This window comes from Anas acuta, chromosome 3 (genome assembly GCF_963932015.1).
Source record: "Anas acuta chromosome 3, bAnaAcu1.1, whole genome shotgun sequence".
In the NCBI taxonomy this organism is placed as follows: Eukaryota; Metazoa; Chordata; class Aves; order Anseriformes; family Anatidae; genus Anas; species Anas acuta.
Window position 1 is genome coordinate 76,731,877 of NC_088981.1, and position 22,744 is coordinate 76,754,620.

At 34.0% G+C, this 22,744-nt stretch overlaps 1 long non-coding RNA gene across 1 annotated transcript in view; it reads right to left on the reverse strand.

Moving 5' to 3' along the window:
- Positions 1-8,537: 8,537 nt before the first annotated feature.
- The window catches only part of LOC137853051 (uncharacterized), a 42,430-nt gene continuing 28,223 nt past the window's right edge, over positions 8,538-22,744 (reverse strand). Inside the window, exon 3 of the long non-coding RNA XR_011094194.1 lies at positions 8,538-8,708. This is a non-coding gene — a long non-coding RNA (uncharacterized lncRNA). The remainder of the gene's footprint in view (positions 8,709-22,744) is intronic.

Genomic DNA, 22,744 nt, shown 5'->3' on the forward strand with positions numbered 1-22,744 from the left:
AAGAGCACAGACATGCTCTTTTCAGTTCAGCCCAATGACCAGACAAGAGGCAATGAGCACAAACAGGAGCACAGGAGGTTCCATCTGAACACTAGGAAGCAATTCTTTACTGTGTGGGTGACTAGGCACTGGCACAGGTTGCCCAGAGAGGTGGTCTACCTCGTCTGAGATCTTCAAAAGCCATCAGGACATGGTCCTAGACAAACTGCCCAAGGGGGCCCTACCTGAGGAGGGGGGTTGGGTCAGATGACCTCCAGAGGTCCCTTCCCAATTCAGCCACTCTGTGATTCTTATAAAACAAAGAATATATTTTTTAATCTATTTTTAGTACCTGATTTTTTATATTTTATTCATATTTTATAGTTTAATTCTAAAATTAAAGTGTAAAAACTTTGCACATTAACAGAAATATTCATTTTTTTTCTGCTGTGTTGATTCATTTTGAAGACAGGACCATGCAAAGTTCCTATGCTTCTCCCAACTTCATTTTGGTTGAAACTTGTCTTTGAATATAATTCAAAGTTGTAAAGAGTTTTAATTATTTCAAACATCAACCTGGCTAAAATTTGTTGAAATCAGATGTCACAGATCCAATGATACTGATCAAGGTCCAGTCTTGAATGTCTTTGCAGTCTTGAATGAAGTGTGCTACAGAAATAGAATGTATTATAATCATTAAACAATTAATTGAAGTACTATAAAACATTGCAGTGATAGTCCTTCAATGAGCAATCCTTTCTTCCCTTTCCAGTCTCACTTTCCTCTTAAAATACAGATTCCAGACATTAAACTTGTCTACATTACCTTCTCTAACTATATCATTGTATAAGATAAAAACATCTCATTAATGCAGCCTCAAAACTAACCTCAGTGGTGCAAAATACTTCTTGCAAAGCAACTTAAAAGATGTAGGAAACTTTGTGAGTTAATATAGTTGACATCAAAGTTCTTAAAATCAAACTGATCCTAATAAACAGTGAACAATGTCTCTTGATGCATCACCTTCCTTTGATACAGAGGACCTTCCATAGTAAATTGATAGAAATAAATGAATTAGTCCACCATGCATTCCATACCATTCCACATATGTAATGTATGTACATACGAGGTATTGACATTGGTTTGCTAAACACCGCAGGCAATCACTGCAAAAATAGACATGCATATATTAACTCAGTTATATATTTTAAATTAAACCAAATTCCAATATATCTTGATTTTTTTCTCTTTTCAGGGACAAAAATAGTGAAGGATTAAATGCATGCCAGGAACCCAGTACCAAGCATCTGGCAAATTTATGGGTTCTTGCATCCATTTTCCAGTGCTACAGTCCCAGAGGTGCATGAAATGAGAAGAAACATTTGTTGTAGTTCCAGGGAGAGTTTGCAATTTCATAACTCTTATTTAAGATACTTTCATGTTAAAAAAAAAAAAAAAATAATAATAATAATAATAATAATAATAATAATAATAAATAAATAAAAAACTTGCAACCATGTTTACACTACTTTCTTACACTGACAGGCAGAATTTGAAATGACACTATATATGTTTAGTAGGGAATAATCCTTCATTAACAAGAACTGGATGAATTGCAGTGTTTTTCTATTTTAATCCACCTTTCTTTTACACTCTGGTTACTATTTTAACAACACACTAGGTAAGTGTAAGGACAAAGAGAGTGCTGTATAATATCAGCAGCTGCAGAGGTAAAATAATTTGTTTCCAAGAATCATCAAAAACTTGGCTGTTTTTAAAGTATCATGTGAAAATATTTTCCAATATTTTTCTACATTGTGGTTGTTTGCTAAATACACCATTACACTACCAACTTCAAAGCTTAAACTTGATCTACCTAAGACTTGTCTATTCACAGGTAAATAGAGGGAAAAAAGAAGATTTTTAAAAAGATTTAAAAGATTACTAGCTTCCATATTCCATTCCAGTTTTAATATAGGATTGTTCTATTAACTGTATTCTCTAATGGTCTGGTCAGCCTACCATTAAATTATTCAAATCAGGATAAGGGACCTGATTCTCATCTGGCATATATCAGTATAGTTTCATTGATTTAAATAGGGCTATACCAATTTACATCTCCTGTGAATCATGCCTATCATTTCAATCAGAATGATTAAATGATTAGGTTCCTAGTATATTAGCATAAATTGGTAATAACTAATGACTGCTCATAATTCTCTGCCTTTTTGTAAAGCCCTTTTCAAGCATAGGAGCATTCACCTGGTAGAAGGGTGAATGCATAAGCCATTGTCACATATGCATCTGAATAGCGATACACAGCAAAGCCAAAACCATGGAAATGATGTACAGTCCTTCTAAACCTACAACTCATTCAAGAAATGAAAGAGAATTTTTAGCTGAGATTAAAAGAACTGAAGCTACTATTTTACGGTAGTACAAAATAATAACACTGCAATCTTCAATAAACGGCCTAAAAGAGTATTAATTTTATGCTATAAAAAGACTAATATGCCCTTTGTTGAAAGAAAACTTGACTTCAGAAGCAGATTATTTGAGAAAAAATAACAGTTTTTATTAAAAATAGGATGACTTAGTAACTGTCAAAATAAAGAAAAATCAGTCATGATGTCACATGTGAACTAATAAAAAACAGAGAACACTTTTGCTGTAGTGTGTCTTGTTAAACATCCTGATTTCAAATCCTCAAACAATCACCTGGATCATTAACAAACCTAGCACCAACTAGGATGTGCTTTTCCCCATAGATTTAGCAAAATGCAGTCATTCCTACTTTTAGACTTGAGTGTGAATCAGGGATATTTCATCTTTGTCACATAGGGAACACTTCCTGGACAATTCAGTAGCTTCACAGGATGGCAGAGAGGAGAAGGCACAGAAACAAAAGTATCTGTCTCTATGCCAGAAACCCCTGCCTTCTAAAAAACAGATTTTCTTGTACATCAATCCAAGGCAAAGGAATTAGCTCCCGTAATAATCAAAATTATAATTTAAATGTAAAATTAATTTTCCAGATAAATAAAAGCAGTAGACTAGAAAAAAATTCACATAGGGACAAATGATTAACACAGACCTTACTCTTTAGTGAATATAATACACCAAAGATGTGCTGTGAAACTTGAGAGAAATCATTGATTTGAAACACATGCCCATAGAGCAAGGTCATAGAATCATGGAACTACAGAATATCTGGAGTTGGAAGGGACCCACAAGGATCACTGAGTCCAACTCCTGGTTCCACACAGAAACCACCCAAAAAACAGGCCATGTGTCTGAGAATGCTGTCCAAGCGCTTCTTGAACTCCTGCAGCTCAGTGCTGTGCCCACTGCCCTGGGCAGCCTGTCCCAGTGCCCGACCACCCTCTGGGTGCAGAACCTTTCCCTAATCCCCAGCCTGACCCTCCCCTGTCCCAGCTCCATGCTGTTCCCTCGGGTCCTGTCGCTGTCCCCAGAGAGCAGAGCTCAGCGCCTGCCCCTCCGCTCCCCTCGTGAGGGAGCTGCAGGCCGCCATGAAGCCTCCCCTCAGCCTGCTCTGCTCAGGGCTGAACAAACCCAGGGTCCTCAGCTGCTCCTCATATGTATTCCCCTCCAGACACTTCACCATCTTCATTGCCTTCTTTGGCTGCTCTCAAATATTTTTATATCTTTCTTACATTCTGGTACCCAAAACTGCACACAGAATGATGGTGACGTATAGTGATGTAAGTTAATACTTATCTTCAGATAGGATCTACTAAGGCAGTGTCCTGCGCAGCAAGAGGCATTTCCTTAGTTTCCTTAGATTTTATGTACTTCCGCTATTAAAGTTACAACAGTATTGAAGGGACTTATCATAAGATCAGAAACTGATATCCAAATAATAAAGAAGATACAGACCATAGAAAATAGAATGTGAAATTATCATGAAATTACTAAAAAGTGCTTTGTATTGAAAAATGAAAGAAAAAAAGAAGAGATCAAAAGAGAAAAAAAATTAAGAAAAGGGGTGAGAGAAAGAAGGGAGGAGAGAGAGAAATTAAGAGAAGAGAAAGAATATGAAACTAACCTTACTCACAGTCAAAATGTCATTCAGCGATCTTGTTTTCATTCCTAGAGAGTACCTGTATTAAACCCATTTTTATTAAAAGTGGGGTTTGCTGCCCAGCCTGCCTTCACCTTCTAAATATATAGATATATATACAGACACACAATCAATCTTTCAGTCCTGATCAGAATAATTCATTTCAAATCCTTTTTCAAAATTCCTTTTTGTTTTTTTTTTTAATCCAAGACTTGTTTAGAATTTCTATACAAATTTACGAATATCAAGACCTTGAACTTCACTGTAGGTGTTTCCAAACAGGTTACATTGGAAAAAAAAAAAAAGAAAAAGGAAAAAAAAAAAAAAAAAGACCTTAGATATAACTTGCAAATACAACACACCTTTTAAATAATATTTTTTGGAGTTTTGCTGATGAAGAATAAATACCCAATATAGCTAGGAAACGTTGCTGTAAGTTAAATTTGCGACATACCTGTACTTGGATAAATATCTATTGGGCGTGTCTAACCAAGCATGCTCTCTTATATGCTTTACACTTACACACATATTTTGAAGAGTATTTATCAAACTCTTCAAAACTGATCCAGAAATTAAACAGGTTTTCTTCAGTAATTAGTGCATCAGTAATATAATTGTTGGTAAACTTCAGTTCCTCCACTACCCAGCTTTCCTAGCTTCACTTTGAGATTCAGATACACCATAATCCGAATATTTTACAAATCCAGATTAAACAAAAACACACACACACACAAAAAACTTGTTTTCCTTTTTTCTGACTTCTGTAAAATCACTGAAACTTGGTGCTCTTTTAAAGTCTCAGCTAAGGGAGTTGTTGATTAAAACTATTTTTACAAAAGCCTTGCTTCTTTAAAAGAACAGAGTGTAAACTGATTTTAGGTGTTTTTGTATCTTCTACAAGGGGCAAAATATGCAATAGAATACAGAAACTCCACTTTGGAAAAATGGATGACTGAGATCAAATATATGATTTTTCTCTCTGCTTCCCATGAGTGTCTCACATAGTTTAAATACTACTAAATATTTGCTATTATTTACACAGAATCATTCTTCTAAGCTCCCTTGAAAGTCAATGGGAGGTTTTTGGTTGACTTCACTGAGGTAAGGATGAAGTATTATACAGCCAAAAAGTGTTCTTAGTGACTCACTTTGGTGTGCACATACTCCATTTTCAAGTCTTACTCATTAACATCTCCTTCTGAGACTAAAGAAATACTATAAAGTTTGTATCTTCTCCACAACCTCTATCTTAATGAGAGAGGAAGGAAACAAGAGAATAACACTGAAGTGCTTGGCACTGTATCCTCTATTTCTGCCACCTAGAAATACCATAGAAATCTTTTTTTTTGCTGCATAGAAACAAGATTCATCTAGCCTACATTACAAAAGTGATTAAAAGAAGGGAATTAAACTGACTTAAAATACAACTGTGTGAGAGAATCCTAACATACATTTGACACCAATGTATACCTCTGATATATACATATATTTAATATCTTCTGTCTTCTCTAACCTTTGTTCAATGAAATTCTAACACCTTGATGTGCAAAACAGAACCAAAGTAAGCAATTCTTTGCAAAATACTTCAGTCAGGCTAGAGCTGATGAGGCTCTCCTTCATTCTGGAGGGTATCTGCAGAGTATCTCACAAGTGTTTGAATTACAGGGACTTTTTATCAGTGGTTTTAAATTTTAGAGAAATTTTGACAATAATTTAAGCTTATAAAAATCTCTCCACATCGCTGTTTATATTTGTAAGTTCGCTAGTGTAGAATGTGAAATAAAATAGTATGGCAATCAATGTCAAGAGTTCAATATTTTGGATTTTATTCACTGTCTATCATTCAAGAATTATGCACTTTGAAGAAGTGCATTCCACTGTGGTACCTCCTCGGTAGCCTTTTCCATAGCTACAATTTTCCTACTGTGCTGCCAAGCATCTGCATATTAATAAGTAACAGCATTTAATGAGAGGAAGCACTCCAAAGTAACACACTTAACTCACTGTCTTTATTCACTGTATCATAGTAAAAACGTACACTTATGCCAAAGGAAAGTTATGCCTTTAAACTGCAACTATAAATTGCAACTAACATGCTGAAGCAAAGATGTCACAGTTATACATAATTACCATTTCTACAGGAGCCTGTTTCCTGTGGTGACAGTAACATATTTAAAAGATACCATTTTCAGTCTTTGATGTCACTTTTTTCATACAAAACTGTGGTGTTTTTTTTCCACTAAGAACCCCATTCAACAGCCCAGTCTTATCCAGTAAAGCACTTAAGCATATGCTTAGATCCCATTTATTTCAAAAGAACATAGGCACATGATTATGATTTTTTTCTAAAAAGGGATTGAACTTAAGTATATGTTTCAAATGCTTTGTCATATTGAAACCTAAAACAGAAGCATGAGTCCTAACTGCAATACTGCTCATGCTCCCTGCTACCCAGGAATTTTAGCAACAATAAGTTTTATCAAGTTTTATAGGTTTATTTTTCCAAATACTGTTTTAGTATCATTTTGTCTTATCATGTACCACATGCTGTAAGCTTATTACAAGCCAACAAAAAGTTTGAAAAATATTAAGCTTAATCATATTTGAATCTTTAATACTGTACCAGTGCTCCTCATGGCTTAAAGACCATAAGCTTTAAATACCACAGAAGCTTTTTTTTTCCCTCATATTTGAAATGAGAATGCTAAGAAAGGTATCTGCTGCTTACACAACAGGTTGTAAACCAGAAATTCACAGAGAAGCCAGGGGAAAAACTCTTCCTACGTCTAATGTATTTCTCTTTCTACCCTTTGCTTTTTCTTATATACTGTAATAAAAAAGGTGTTTTCCTAGATAAATACCACAGGACAAAGAATACAGTTTGATTGGCTCCCTTATGCTACCAATTTTATTTCCAGCAACCTAGCCATAAACAGTGCCCAGATTGCACAGCAAAGGAAACCATCACCTATTCCCCTTGTAATAAATACCTCTATATTACTCAAAAACTGGGGAAACTTCCTAAACAACCTAATCACAAAAGTCACCCTTTATAGAAATACTTACTGTCCAATGTCTCAGTGTTTATTTGTTGTGTTGGGTGGTTGGTTGGTCTTCAATTAACATGATTATTCTAGCAGTTTGTGGCTGTTTTAATATTTATACATTAAGGGTGTCACACAAGGAAGGCTGTCATCATTATTCTTCCAAGAGAAAATTGGGTGCAGTTTTCCTCAGGGCCCTTCAGTGATTCTCATGAGTAGGGTAGACCATAACGGCTGTTGAGGTACATACAATGTGTTGCCTCTTCTTCATAAGCTGTTTACATTTTCTCTCAGGATAATTTGTTACAGCTAGAGCACAGAACTGAAAATTCAGAAATGTATTTTCCATTTCTCACTGGGCCACAGACTTCCTATATGGATCTTGAACAAATTGTTTTACTTATTCTGTTTCTGCCTTTCACATCTGAAACGCAGAGATAAAAGCAACAGGAACACTTCAAGACTTACTTCATTAAAATTGGCAAAGAACTTACAGGTCATTGAATGGAGGCTGCTGTAGATTAACATATTAAAAGTTTTCATATTTTATTTGTGACCTATTTTAATTGATGTAGGATGCTTCCAAAATAGAAGCAACAGAAAAATTTAACACTATGTCATTGGTATAGATGTCTAGTTTTATAGACCAGTAAGTGTAACTGAAAGTTATGAACAGGTTTCCTCTATTTGGGCTGTATACCCAATTACTAACATACACTTTGGGAATAACCTTCTTCAGATGGAAAGTTAAAATGAAGCTAAATGCAATATAAACACTTACACACACACATTACATATAGAAAATATGTGCATGGAGTACTAGTTGAAAGAAAGAAAAGCATTCCCTTGATTGTGTTACAAGGACATAGTTCTTCAAGCTCAAAGATAAATTGTAGAAATGCTCTGAAAATAAATGCTTGTAATTAACTAATATGAGATTTTATATAAGACCCTTTGTTTAAAAAGTGTCTTCTTGTTAACATACTGTGGTTAAAACAAAATAAAATAGGTAGCATAGGAAGAAAAGACGTATTTGTATTTTTAAAAATAATAAAATCTGCTTTATTCCAATGGCATTTTTCCTCATTTTTTTTCCTTTTAAAAATAGAAATTCCATTTTCCTGTCTGAATTCAAAATGATTGACTGGAGCACAATATTAAGTAATAAATAAAACAGTCCCAGTGCCTGAAAGACTCCTGAATAAAGAGAAAATTATTTTTGGATTTTCCTTCTGATCAGATATGAAATATTCTGAAACGCCACCTCTATAATTTGATAAAAAGCTTGATATCCCCAAATGAAAATAGGATTCAGCACTTTCATTTTTCTGTCTCTAAAGGAACCTCTAGGTAAACTGATTTTAAAAAAATGAAAATCTCAAGCATAAAGGTGGGAGTAATGAAGCAAGTTTAAATATGCGCTGACCTTTGAAATGAACTGCATTCCATGTTGTTTGGCCAAGAAGCTGGCTGTGTTGCTGTCTCCATCAATTTCCACAGCATGAAAGATGTGGGTTTTGGAGCTGCCCTGCTCTCTGGTGGATGTTGATAGGCATCGCTGCAAATACACCAGTGCTGATAGTAACAGCCTTATGTTCATTGCTCTGAAATATTAAAAAGAAATCCACAAGGGATAAAAGTGTAAGCATCTTCTTTTGTTGTTGCTGTTCACCATAGGAATTTACCCAGAGGTGGCTGTATTTTATTTTCCCCTTGTTTGGTTAAAAAAATAAAATCCTACAATGTTTTATTTAGTAGCAATATTAAAATAAAAAGAAGAAAGCAAAAAGAAATGTATTATTTTTGGAAGCTAAGAGTAATATGCTGTTTGACAGCATCTAATAGCAAAGAAATATTATGTGATTTTATTCACAAATTCGCACACAAATTCAGAAACTGATATGTACTCTATTATGCACTTTTAGTTATATAATTATCTCATTTTTCCACTCTGGTTTTATTATCTAAGTTTCACTAGTTTTATTTACTAGTGATTTGCTAATCTGAAGCTGTTCACTAGACCAGCTTCAAATGGCATTCTTTTAGTAATCTCAGTATTTGATATCAAAATGGAAGATTACCATTTGAGTAGTTTTAATAACAACCTAAACAATCTAAATATTTGTACCTGTTCTTAATATTTCCTTTTTTATTATATATCAGTAACATGTCCTATTAGATACCAGTTTTAAAGAGAATCTTATGATCCAATCATATATTGCTTAATGAATGATAGAAATATGGCAAGGTCAAGATTATACATTTGAGAAGTACTGCAGGTATCTTAATTAAGCAATAATCATACCTGGCTGAAAATTTATTCTGTACATGCTAACATTAAAGCACTAGATCCTAGCTTTAAAAATATGACAGCAGCAAGTAACAAAATCATCCTAAGTGACATCCTAATGTTTCAACTGTGATGAAACAGGGGTAACATTTAAGTAGATGTGCTATTAGTTGAAAACAGTGGTAGAACTCCAACTAACTTTTCTGCCTATACTCCCACTCTTTTATGTATGTGTTAAGATCTGCACACTACTAGAATTAAAGTATTAACATTAAAATGGATGAGATAAAACAGTTTTGCATGTTATAGGTGGTCATGTTCATTTACATGCTTGCAATGTTTGCAGTAATTATTATTCAAATAGTCTTTTAAAATAGCAGTTCGAAGTTATCAGGGGGACTATACAAATATGTAGAAATAAGCCATTGTATCAATCTAATCTTTGAAGATATACATCTCTCTTTACTAAGCCATATCTTTCAATTGCATCTTTCTTGGAATATCCAGAACTAACACAAAGCAGCCAGTGACTGAATTCACCCCAACACACACACACACACACACACACACACACACACACACACTCACACTCACACTCACACTCACACTCACATTCACACACTTGTAGCTTTTTTTTTAATATTAGGTGCAAATTAAGGTGCAACAGAAAAAAGTTTATCTTGTATCTTACAGTCCACAATAATATAAACCTATGATGTTTAATAAACACTGCCAGACTGAAAAAACATAGTTAACATACCTGCAGTTAAAGATATAAATCAGATCTTGACTGAGATCCTACCGGATAGATACTCTTGAAAAAGCATAGTAAAGCGTGTCATATGGAATCCCTACTAACTGTGTTTGAGCATTTCTGGATTCAGATTGCAACCTGAAGCATAGACAGAGCCTGACGGAGTTGAGGGATTTTTAATCCAGACATATGTAGCCTAGATTTCGAAAATTCCTATTAAATTTTAGCTATACATGTACTACTAGTATATATAGTATATATACTATACTATATATGCTATACTCTCCACTATATATAGTATATACTATATATACTACAGTATATATACAGTATACAGTAGGGATACTGTATACTGTATATAGTAGGGACACCACTCGTCTGCTTATTGGTGTTTTTTGGAACACTGAATATTGAGGTAGTGGGAATTGTGATTTCTTTCTTTTGTCTAGCTAAGCAATCAGATTACAGCCCTATAAAATGATGCCCAATAATCAATGGAAGGGAAAACATTAAATTATGGAAGACTAAGTTTCTGCAAGTAAGGAGATGAAAATTTCACCAAGTATTGTCTAGGACAATGCATGAGGTTGAATATTTCTTGTCTTGCTGTTTCTTCTGCTAATGCAGTTCTACTGTGTAGGGACTATATAGTTATATGGTGATCGAGTCAAAAAAAAAAAAAAATTACAGTTCAGTCTATTCTAAACATTATTCAGAATGTATATCAACCAATGTCTTCTAATAACAATTCTAATACATTCTAAAGGTATGTCAATCTTTTTGCCTAGTTATTTGAACCATTTCAGTTGGCAAACCATCTTGGGTGGACAGAGCAGTCCTTTTGTCACTATCTTTAAGAATAAACACTGGAAGAAATTTTCCAGTCAGGCACAGACAGCTTAGGGCAATGTAGCCAGTCCATGTTTACTGTACACTGAAGTCTAGGGGGTGTACAGAGAAATTGGGACTGCAGAGAGAAGTAGAAAAAAATGGCATTGATAATGCAGTGCTCTCTGTATAATTGTGCAAAATAAAATATTTCCAGAACTAGCAATCAAGATTACTTTACCTAGAATGCCCTGGATCATAAGAGCATTACTTTGGGAAAATTAAAAATAGAGGTTTAACCCCCTACAGACAGAGTATAGATAGTTTTCAGTAAGAAACTGACTCCACTGTGGTTTCGATAAAAACGTTTTGGAGATACTCCTTTCCTCTGTTAATTCCTTGATATTCACTTTACTACTTTTAAAACCAAACTTTTTTCTAGTACTGATGTAGAGATTTTCATAACATACTAATTTTTTTAAGCTGACAGGATTAGTAAATTTGTCCTGACCTGACTGGAGACACCCTGCAGATGATTTTTTTCTGAATACCAATCAATATTAAAAAAATGATAATAATAAATTAAATAAAATTACAGAAAACAAAGTATATACAGAAACACAATGCAAAGATGTCTGAGAAGCATTTCTTATGTACTAGTGGCTTATGCTAGCAATTACTAAAAGAAGAAAACAAAATACTAAGTGATTAAATGAGAAAAAATATAAAAAGCAATAATAATTGAAAACTCATGCTATTTATATATACATTAGGAAGCTTCAGCCACAAATATAAAATTAGCCATATGTGACATCAAGACAATACTTAGAAAAACACTTGATTGACAATCTGGAGAGAAAAAAAACACACGCACACAATTAGGATAATTTTAGAAGTCAAAACATGGACCCTGTTTTTGAAAACAGATGGTAATCCTGCAAATGTATATTTTCACATAATAATTCTACTTTTATTAATTTTTCTTTCTGCAAAAGTACCAACTGACAGGATTCTTGTTCCCAAGAAATTACATATACATCCTAGAAAGTGGAATCAGTAAACACACTCAAACACATCTTCAAAACTAAAGTCAACAATTTAAGGAATATTTTATAGGTACAAGTACTAACTGGATACCTTCACACTAATGAGGCTGGAGGAAACCAAAGCAGGTATGATACATCACTATTAAAAAAAAATCAGATACATGGTGAGTAAAAGAGACCTAATTTTAAGAATTAAACTAGGAATTGAAGAGGTGAGGTAATAGTTTTTAAAAACAGATGTTGCCTTCAAGACAAAAGTGAGAATTGTAAATGAGGTTCTGTGAGCTAGACAGTAAAGCAACACCAGTAAAAATGCATCAAGTAATGTAGGCAAACACACTATTAATATGTATTCACATTTTAAATGATAGTTTAAAACCATTTTGTTGAACTGTAAAACCCTGAAGAGGACTTCCATGTTGTCCTCTCCTGAAACATCACAGTTGATGCAGTCTTCCATATTTCAGATTAAAAGTGTTTGGAACACTATTTCATTCATCACGTGAAGAAAATACATCAATGGGTGGCCTTTAATATATTGAAATAGCAAAGCAGAAACAATAGTATGAAGATGGGGTGTCTACGACTTAATGTTTCTGTTTCTTTGTGAAATACAGAATGGCAGCAAAAAAAAGGAATCAACTTGTTATGGAAGCAAAGCATACATGTAATTTAAAACTTTTTTTTTTTTTTTTAAATTTTAGAGCACAAGTTAAACATGACTCATATTGGATAATTTTACCCCAATTACCCTGAAAACAAAGTGTATGAGGAAAACATTTTACTTATTTTGCCTATACAAAAACTTCAAGCACTACACGAAAACATTTGGATCTCACCCAATGGGGTATGGAAAACGGACTGAAATTTGGCATGAGATGAACATTTACCCAAACGTGGACAAGATAATAAGGCTCTGAAAACTGCAGTCACAACAAGCTCAGGAGAAGCATTTACGAGTTGAGAGCTCAAAGATTCCACCTCTGCAGAGAAATTCCCATCCCAGGACCAATCCTGTATTTCACCTATAATGCAGTTTTCCTATGTCCCAATCCATACAAACAGACTGTCTCACCTACAAGGAAAGTACAAGCAGAGGGTAAATTGCACAAAGGAGGATCTGTGTGGCTGTCGAATGGGAGAATAGATTTCAAATGACTGCTGTTTGGTATGAGTGAAACTGGACATGAATGTGGAAGGCCTTTAACTGACTGATTAGGATGACTCATTGGGTCCTGAGCTGACAAAGTTGGTCGATTGAAGTAACATGAAGTGCAACTAGAAAAAGAGTCAGGAGAAACAGTGAGTCTGGAAAGGTTTGGTGTTAGATGAAGTGAGTGATGTTTGGTGTTAGATGAAGTGAGTGAAGTCTCCCACCCCACACACCTGAGTGATGTGGGGAGGGAGAGATCAAAGAGGAGAACCAGAAGAAAAACAGATTTGCTGATTGCACAGAAACAAATATGGCAAGGAATCTTATGTGGCAAGGAATATGCTCATTTGGCAAAGAATCTCATGATTATCTGGGAAAAGAGACTCAGGACAGGGATATTAACTCTGAGAGAGGAAAGGAGGAGAAAGACCAAGTGGCAACAAGGAAAACTTGACCAGGCTGTAAAGATTAAAACTTCAGATTTGCTCTCCTCCACAGACTGAAACCAAGTCCTGACTTCCAAATTTTACCATTCCACTGAAACTGGAAAATACAGAGCCAACCAAGTGCATTAACTCCAGCTACTGAGCAACAGGAATAGTTAAACCCTGGTACTTCAAAGAAACTGTGAGTGTATTACTTCAAATGGATTTAAGGTTTTCTTCTCATTGTGACAAATACAGTACTATTGCGCAACTGAAGTTGCAGTTTTCCAAAATGAAAAACTAAGATTTTTCTATACTACACATTTTCAGTAACAGATTAGGCTTTTTTAAGAATCTATGATACGGACATATGCTTTGGCAGAAGTGTTTCTATTATTAAGTTCTTATCACAACAAAGAGTATTTTGAATAACACCGAATCCTTTCAAGGTCAGCAGCAGATGATCATTGTGTTTTACAATAACTAGTCTTGAGAGTGTTCTGTGTTTTTTACATCAGAAATTTCAATTTAAATTCTAAATATGAATAATAAATCCTGCAACAAATTAGTAGCTTCTTGAAATTATTACACAATACATGATTATGTTTCTGAACTGTACTTTTGCTATGTAAGCACACACACAAAAAAAAAAAAAAAAAAAAAAGATTAAATTAATGTTTTTAGTCACACAGAAAAAAAAAAAATGTGACTCCCAACTTCTTTGGTGATTGAAGCTAAGCATGCTTTCGTTATATTAGACAGTAAATAACAGTGATCACCACCAGAAATATTTGAAAAAAATTTGAAAAAATAATTAAATGTGAAGCAATAGTAAATTCTCTTCAGAAGTCTCTACTGTTTTATAAGAGAACTAGAAAGAAAAGAGACAAAAGGCTGAGAGTTTTTCTTTTAAATAAAAAAAACTGGCTTTCTTCCACAGGGAAAAAATGATCACCATTAATTGTGTAGTAAGACATTATTTAGTTTTTGAGGAAACATGGCAAAGCAGCTGAATTACAAGCACCACTTTTTGAATTAAGAATAGTTCGCATACAGATTTTGTAGCATATGCTGACCAAGTCCAGTTTTGCACCAGTTTATGAAACGTGACAAGATCACAATTAATGTTGATCTATGCTGCAGGCTACTCAGCTGCTATGTCATAATGCCGAGTCCAGATTCTTTTTTTCTTTCCTTTATTTTACTGAAGTTTTATAACACTAGAAACAGAGCCAAGATCTGAATTTATGGCATTGTTACTCCCAGATAAAAGTAAGCACCAAACCATGAGGGTGTATTCAGAAGCATCTCTTGTGATGTCTCAACCTGCAGAGACAGTGTATTCTCTTGATTTTATTTTTTTTAGTTAAGAATCACTGAAGTGAACAGTACATAACAACATAGACTTCACTTCATTGTATTATTTGGCACAATATTTTGAGTAATTTTTTTTTGCTTTTAAAATGTATTGGTACTCACAAATGCTAAAAGGGCTATCATAGAAACTGACAACACTTCAGCATTTTCCAGTTTCTATCAAAAGAGTAATAACTACTAAAAATCAAGTAGAGTTCAGTTACAGATATTGCCTGGAGTTTTGCAGACATCAGACATTTTCAGCAGACATCACTGAGCACCAAGAAACTTCAGAAATTAGCAAATTCTGTAGATAGAGTTAAATCTTGAAAACAGGAACATTTATCAAGTTTATTGTATTCCCGTAGTTGTTCTGGTTTTTCTTGGAAAATAAGAAACAAGGACAGTTGCACGCTGCTCCTCAGCTGGACTGATCTCAAAATGCTTTAGTAACCACATATACAATAATATGGGAATAATAAATAGAAAATACTAAATTAAAAAAAAAAATGTTTATTAAAAGACTAAACTGCTATAAAACTTATGGAACCGAAAAGGAGGAAATACTTGTATCTAATCAGCACATTACTGTGAATTAAGTGGTATTATTCCAGACATGTATTCTAACAGTATAAATGCAGACAGTTTATAAGAAGAGTTACTTCTATTTGACTAAATGAAATCTTCTAGTAGACTTAATGAAATACTTGAGGGAAAAATGACAAGCTTTCAAGCATGCAAGACTTTTCTCCAATCTAACATGGAATTATCAGTCTTCCAAACTAAATAAAAGTTGAGATACATTGCTCTGATTTTAATTTAATCAAACTTGCCAATTAAAAACTATAATTCATAAATGTTGGGTGGAGAAATAATAGAAAGGGAAAGAATACATTTGTTTACTCCTACAGGACAGAGAGGGAGAATGAGAGAGAGAGAAGTAATTTATTGTCTGTGAAGCACAGAAAGGTTATCCTGTGGTGGCAAAAAATATAATGTGCCATAAAACCAATGTCTCTGTTGAGTCCATGGATTTTAGTGCCCAGTAGAGTTATGAATTTTAGTTCCAGACTTATCTTTTGAAGGTATTTTGTATGTTCCCCTTGAGCATGAGGGCTGAGAGGTCAGAAACGAAGTGGCTGTTCTGGATTAAAGCAAATGTGACATAGCTATGCAAACTGGAATTCACAATTCAGTAAGATCCTTACAGCTATCCCTACTTCAAGGTTCCGTTTAATTGTCAAGAATGGTCACTCCCAGGAATAAAACTAATGCAAAGCTCCTGCTTAAGCCTTTTTCAATAGTTAGAATAGTGTAAAATAACATTAAACCAGTCTTTAATGATAGCTTAAAATGTCTGAACTCTATGGTGATTGGAGCATTATAGCAAATGGAAAACTTGTATCTGATATTAATGACTTGTTGCTCTCTGCTCTGACAAAAGAGAAAAAGAAGCCAGAAAAAAAATCCTTGGGAAAGGGTCTTTTAGCCAGCATAACTTCAATGAATTCCTTAGCTTGTTCTAAAGCACTTCCAGAATGCATATTAACCTCAAGGTCAGGAAAGAAGACTTGAACTCTTGGTTTAGGAGCACATTTTCCAGTGTATGCAGATGCATAACCACTTCATACATGTTGAAACAATAGCTTGAAGGCTCCAAGACTTCTTTACCTAAGTATCATGCATGCTGGTTGCATTCAGGAAGAAGTCCAAGCTTAAGTCCTTAGAGAGATCTTCTGGTATTTTTAGTGAGTAAATTGCTGCTGCCAAGCCATATCTCAGTCATACTATTTTAGAAGTTTAACTACTTAATGGGTGGTTATCTTACATTTAAAATCACCTAAATTTATGCTATCACTCAATGGACGAGTAATAATAGATAAATTAAGTGTTCTAAATTATATAGGCTGTCACGTTCCCTTCTGTGTGTGTTTCATAGTTAATCTGAAACACAGGAGCAAAAATCCTTATGAAAAGGATACAGATATCTGAGGAGGGTACCAAAGGAGAAGAAGGACAGCTTCTCCCCTTACTATGCTCCTTCAAGAAATGAGAATAAGATTTTTTTTTTTTTTAAGGGGGGGGGGGGGGGGGGTCAAGACAAATGTTACACTTTTTATAGAAATATATTTAAGTTATATATGAAACTTTATGTATGTATGAAAAATGAAATAGAATAAATGAGCAACATATTGGAACTGTATAAATCAGGATTGGATGACAATGAGAAAACACTTAAATGGTTGTTTCAGGCTTTAACTGTTTTTAGAATGGGCTAGAATGAAACCCCACTTGATGCTTAACCATCATATCGAAAACTATATTTTCACAAAGCTTAGCTCAATACCCAGTCTATGATCAACAGTTTAAGCACTGAAGGAAGTGCTTTTTTTTTTTTTTAAGGAAGAAAAAAAGAAACAGAGAAAGAGTAGAAGAGAGGAAGAAAGTAAGTAAATACTTCCTTATCAGTATGAGGAATGTCATCTCGCTGCATATTCCATGCAAGTGTTTTTTGTTTGTTTGTTTGTTTGTTTTTGTTTTTTGTTTGTTTGTTTAACATCTGACTATCAAGGCAATAAATTCACATCCTAAGGCTAATAAAGAAGTAGTTGCTCAAAACCAAAGATATTTAAACATATCACACTAGAAGCATAATTTGCATCTGGTCTGATGAATAAAAAAGTTTCCATGTAGAAAATAGATGAAAGCACCACTGAGGGAAAAAATAAAAAATAAATAGAAGAGGATCATTCTGAAGCTTATGCAGGATTAGGTGATTACAGTATCATTTACCTATAATTTAAGAAATTAACTATATTCTCTAATAAAAATATAGAATGTGAATATTAAAATGTGGATGTAAAGATAGTTTTTCTGTACAAAATGTGAGGGGAAAAAAATCTCTTAAAAAAGAAACTGCTTCTTTCTTTGGAACAAAATGTGCAACAGAATTAGTGCCTCGGAGTGTTAGGCTGTTAGATACCCTGTATGGCTTGCCTAGGTCTTCTTTCCCTAAAAGATTTAACATTATTATGAAGACGAGGTCCTGAAATTACCAAAAAAAGGGACACTATTTGATATGCAGCTTTCTATCATCTGTTTAATTTATTGGAGCAAAATAATCTTTTCTACAAACTTTACTAGCATTAGTAAGAAAATTCCAACCAGAAAATATCACCTGCTTGTAAAAATAAAATAAAATAAAATAAAAATAAAACTTTCATTTTCTTTAATTATTTATTACTACATTTCATCCCCCTGAGAAATATTCTATACAATCTCAAAAGATAACAAAATCTGAATCTTGCCTAAAAGTGAAGAGCTGGCAGTGTTTCAAAATCACCTTTAGCTCAATACTGATTTCTACAGCCAATTAAACAGTGGAATTGATGGACTCTGAGAATGCCATATGCTGCCCTCTGCTGAAAAGATGATCATTATGGCATGAGGTCTTAAGGCTGGAAGGTCTGACAGAAGGGAAAAATAAGTGGAGGATCCTCTGACCTCAGGGACGTGGATAATTCCTTCAGGGAGAAAGGAAGATTAAATGCTCACCTGGGCAAAGAAAAATTTCACAGAACATATGGTGTATATAAAAATTATCTTGACAAGAACATAAGTCAGCAAATTGGTTATTAGAAATGTAACTATCGGGAATTACATTGATTATATTCAGAAATGCCTGTAAAATGGATACCTGTCAAATAGTTTAGACCTAAACTGTGACTTACTTTAAAGATATTACAATATAATGAGGAGTGTCTTCCAGAGTGTATATATATATATAAATATATATATATATTTTATCCTGTCCATACTTCATTCACTGATTGTTGAATATAAATGCAGAGGTATACATTTCAAATCCACCAAGTGAAAGTTAGCAAAAATGCTGTTGCTAAATAAATAATAAATTGTTTATTTAACCCTAAATAAAACTGAGGGATACTTTTCACTTTCACAAGCCCTTATATCTTAACCAAAAAAAAAAAAAGAGAGAGAGAGAGAAATACATTTTTCTAGGGCTTACCGCTCAAACAACAGATACACAAGAAGTGAATAAGCATTAAAGAAATAGGCAGACTGTATGTTATGTCAAATAAAACTAGCTTTATGTTTCATGGAGCAACAATCAGAGGATGGTATAATTGAACTTGTCAACTTAACAGTGTAAGTCTGTGGTTTTAACTGAAAGAAAAGACAAGAGAAAGATGCTTAAATATGATTATTTTAGTTATGTTTTATTCAAAGAAGTAAGGGATTCACCCTTCCTTCTAAGGTAATGAATTATCCTTCCATATAGTACCGTATAGTAACAACAATAACAAAAAATTTAAATTGTATCTCAGAAACAGTACAATCACATTTCCACTTTTATCTTCAAAACAATACGGTTCCCAGAACCACCTGAATAATTTGTAAAATGAAGACTGAAGTACTGATATAGACCATGTTTCACAGGATTTTATAAAAACAGTTGTCCATTTAGCCTAGATTTCCCCTGCTAGACTACTTTGTTAGAATGAATGTATATATGAATATTATGTTAACTTTTCTTTGGAATATTGCCATCTTGCTAGCATCACACATTCTCCTTGATATGGCACTGAAGGTATAATATACACCAGAAATTCATGACATGCATGTTGCTGTTTTCCTGGGATGGTTGCCATAGATGAATCAGCGCAGTGCATTTTGAAGAAAAATAACAGAATATACAGTGGTGAAATTTATGTTTAAATGATACACTTGATGTCTATTTCCCATAGATTTCACGTATTAACAGGTCTTCACTATCAGCATCATAGTATGTGATTTACCTTCACCCTATCTCAACCCTCATATACCTAATACTGTAGAAAGTGTTAAATTTCTATTAATGCTTAAAAAAAAAAAAAAAAAAAGTGTCATTTTCAGTTAGGTTTTGATAATTCAGCAATATAGTTTAATTTTAATGTGCATTGCTTTAATTTAAGATGATTGTGCTACGTGACCTTCAAGACAAAAATGTTGATACATTACCAGCAACCATGTTAGAATACTGTCATCTTTGATCATCCTTATTTATACAGACTTGGTCAGACAAAATATTAATATATGTAATTAGGAGCTTTTACTTACATTATCAAAGGATGATACTTCTATATTAACCCAGAAAACAAGCTATTATTGTTAAACAAGTTAATTGTAAAGAACAGTGCATATAAATGTGAGCTTGATGGGGATGAGCATCATCATAAATCATGTAACAGCAGGAACTACATAAAATATTCTGGATATTACTGTGTTACCCATAACTATAAATATCTCAGTAGAGGCACGGAAATGAAAATAAGGGAAAGAAGATGTGTTTAAACCATTTTTTGTGCCCTATATCTGATGGCTCTTACACAACTTCCAGTATTCATTAGAATAGCTGCATGACTGATTTCATTTATATACTGCTTCTCAGAAGCTAGGTGAACCAGAGAATAACTAGGGAGCCCCAGTCAGCTTCAGCTCTGCAGAGATATAGAAAACAGGAACAGTACTTGGTTATTCCAAGAAACTGCATACTAGGTAAGCTGCTTTTTTTTTTTTTTTTTTTTTAAATCAAAGAGCTAGAATTGGATTACCTATACAGGATTTTCTGTAGTTAAAATTATCAAATTATCACAGTTTGGGCACTTACTGAAAAGAGCATTTGCTCAAAATGCATACAAAAATAAATTTTACCAAAGTTCAAGTAATAGCACCTACTGTCATTCATCTTCATTTTTGCACAGATGTTATGTAGATAATTTATAGATAATTTAGATGTTATATAGATAATTTAGATGTTATGTAGATAATTTACCCTTCCACAGTGAAAATATACAATCACAGAACTAGTGAGTTGTACAAGTAAGGACTGTAAGATAAAAGCAAGCTTCCAAATGGAAATCTGAAGCCAGATGATGATAATGATGATGATGATTTATTTTAATTGAAGGAAAGGTACGTTACAGTCAGGTAAACCAGTTTACTCTGAAAAGAGGAAGCAAGTTAGCATAGTGGGCAGCCTGATGAGGCACAGCTACGCCTGTGATACCCAGAAGTGCCAGGTGGTTGTCTGGCTTCCAGATGCAGGAGGGCAGCAAACAGTCAGACCCAGTGCCAGAGAAGAGCCAGTGCCAATGGACTAAGAGACTCTCGGCAGTTTAGAGAAGAGCAGGCAAAAAGTGCCAAAGGTAAACAACTGCAGATCTGAAGGAAATTAAATACCAGAAGCTCCACAGCAGCATTCTCTGAGATGTTTTCAGTACCAACTACTGGCACAAGCAGAGAGGAAGTCTCCATGTATGGCTGAATAAATGTCATAAGGAAGAAGGTTATATTAAGAACTAGAGACAGAAAGAACCTGTACCACAGAACTTCTACTAAAGTCAAAACAGACCAAGGCTACTTGCACTTCAGAAATGTCAAGGCTAAAGATCTGAAATAGAAGAGCAAAATTCAAACAAAAACATTGAAAAAAAAAATAACAGAGAGAGAGTACAGAAGAACACGAAAGTGAAACAACATACATGTTTCTATATAAGTGCTGGAAGTTACATCAGAAGGAAGAAGACAATTCAGTGAATACTACCTCCAAAATATGTATGAAAGACCAACTGTGTTGGTGGAGTTTTGTTGCTGGAATCTAAAGAAGTTTTTGAATCAAATCAGAAAAACAGTTCATGCGAATCAGCAGTTGACTAGGGCTCAAAATGAAAAAGCAGAAAACAATAATGGGAACACTTCCTCTACACTCCAGAAGATAGCTGGATGTCACACTGTTGCATGATTATAACACTTAATTTTTAGCTCTTATAATTGCACCTAGTGGCAAAACCTGCAAAAGGAGGAGCAATTTGTGCCCTGACCATGAACAGGGAAAACAATGTGGTTCACAATATTACTTTCCAGGATTTGCTCAGTGATGTCAATCATCATATACTTAGATTCAACCACCTTGCAAAAATAAATAAAGAAATAAAATGAAATAGTTACTCCAATGCCTGACTTCAAAACAGAAAACTATATAAAAATTAGGTTTATGAAAAATAAATTAAATGAGACACCAAAAAGGATAGAATGCATGCAGTCATTAAGGAGACTGTTAAAAGGCCTTGTATTAGACTAAATGCATAGCACTATCTGAAAGACCAAGAAGACGAAGAAAAAGTTACTACACCATGGGAGACCATGTAGCAAGTTATCTTTCAGGAAAATAAGTTACATTCAAATGAGCAAAATAAAAATGATCAAAAATTCTGATAATTTCTGCAAAAATGCAGTAAGGAAGTCCAAAAGTTCAAAGAGCGACTTGCAAAAGGCAGAAAATCTAATAACAAGTGCCTTTTTAACTAGATGAGGAGCAGGGAGCCTGACAAAGGGTTTGTGAGGATTAAGTTGTAAAAGGAACACTCAAAGAAGACAGAAAAAAAAAAATAAAGTTTTAAATCCATAACCACTGTGGAAGACCTTGAAGAGTTTTGCTTACCAGAATTTTGTTTTTCATTAAACATTTTAAAGGTTCTATCTCAAACTCAAAGTTTCTGAAAGTTTTCAAAGTTCTGGAAGAAGTTCTGGAACAAAATAAGAAAACAAACAAACAAACAAAAACTATCAAAGCAGAAAGTAAGAAATTTCCTGTCTAGTAATTAATATTTGCCAAAAGTTTCTAAATGATTCAAGAATAACACAACTAAATGTATTATAAAACCTCTAACTCAGAACTAACTTCAGTCCTCTGGCACTAGAGGACTGAAAAGTAGCTACCGTGAC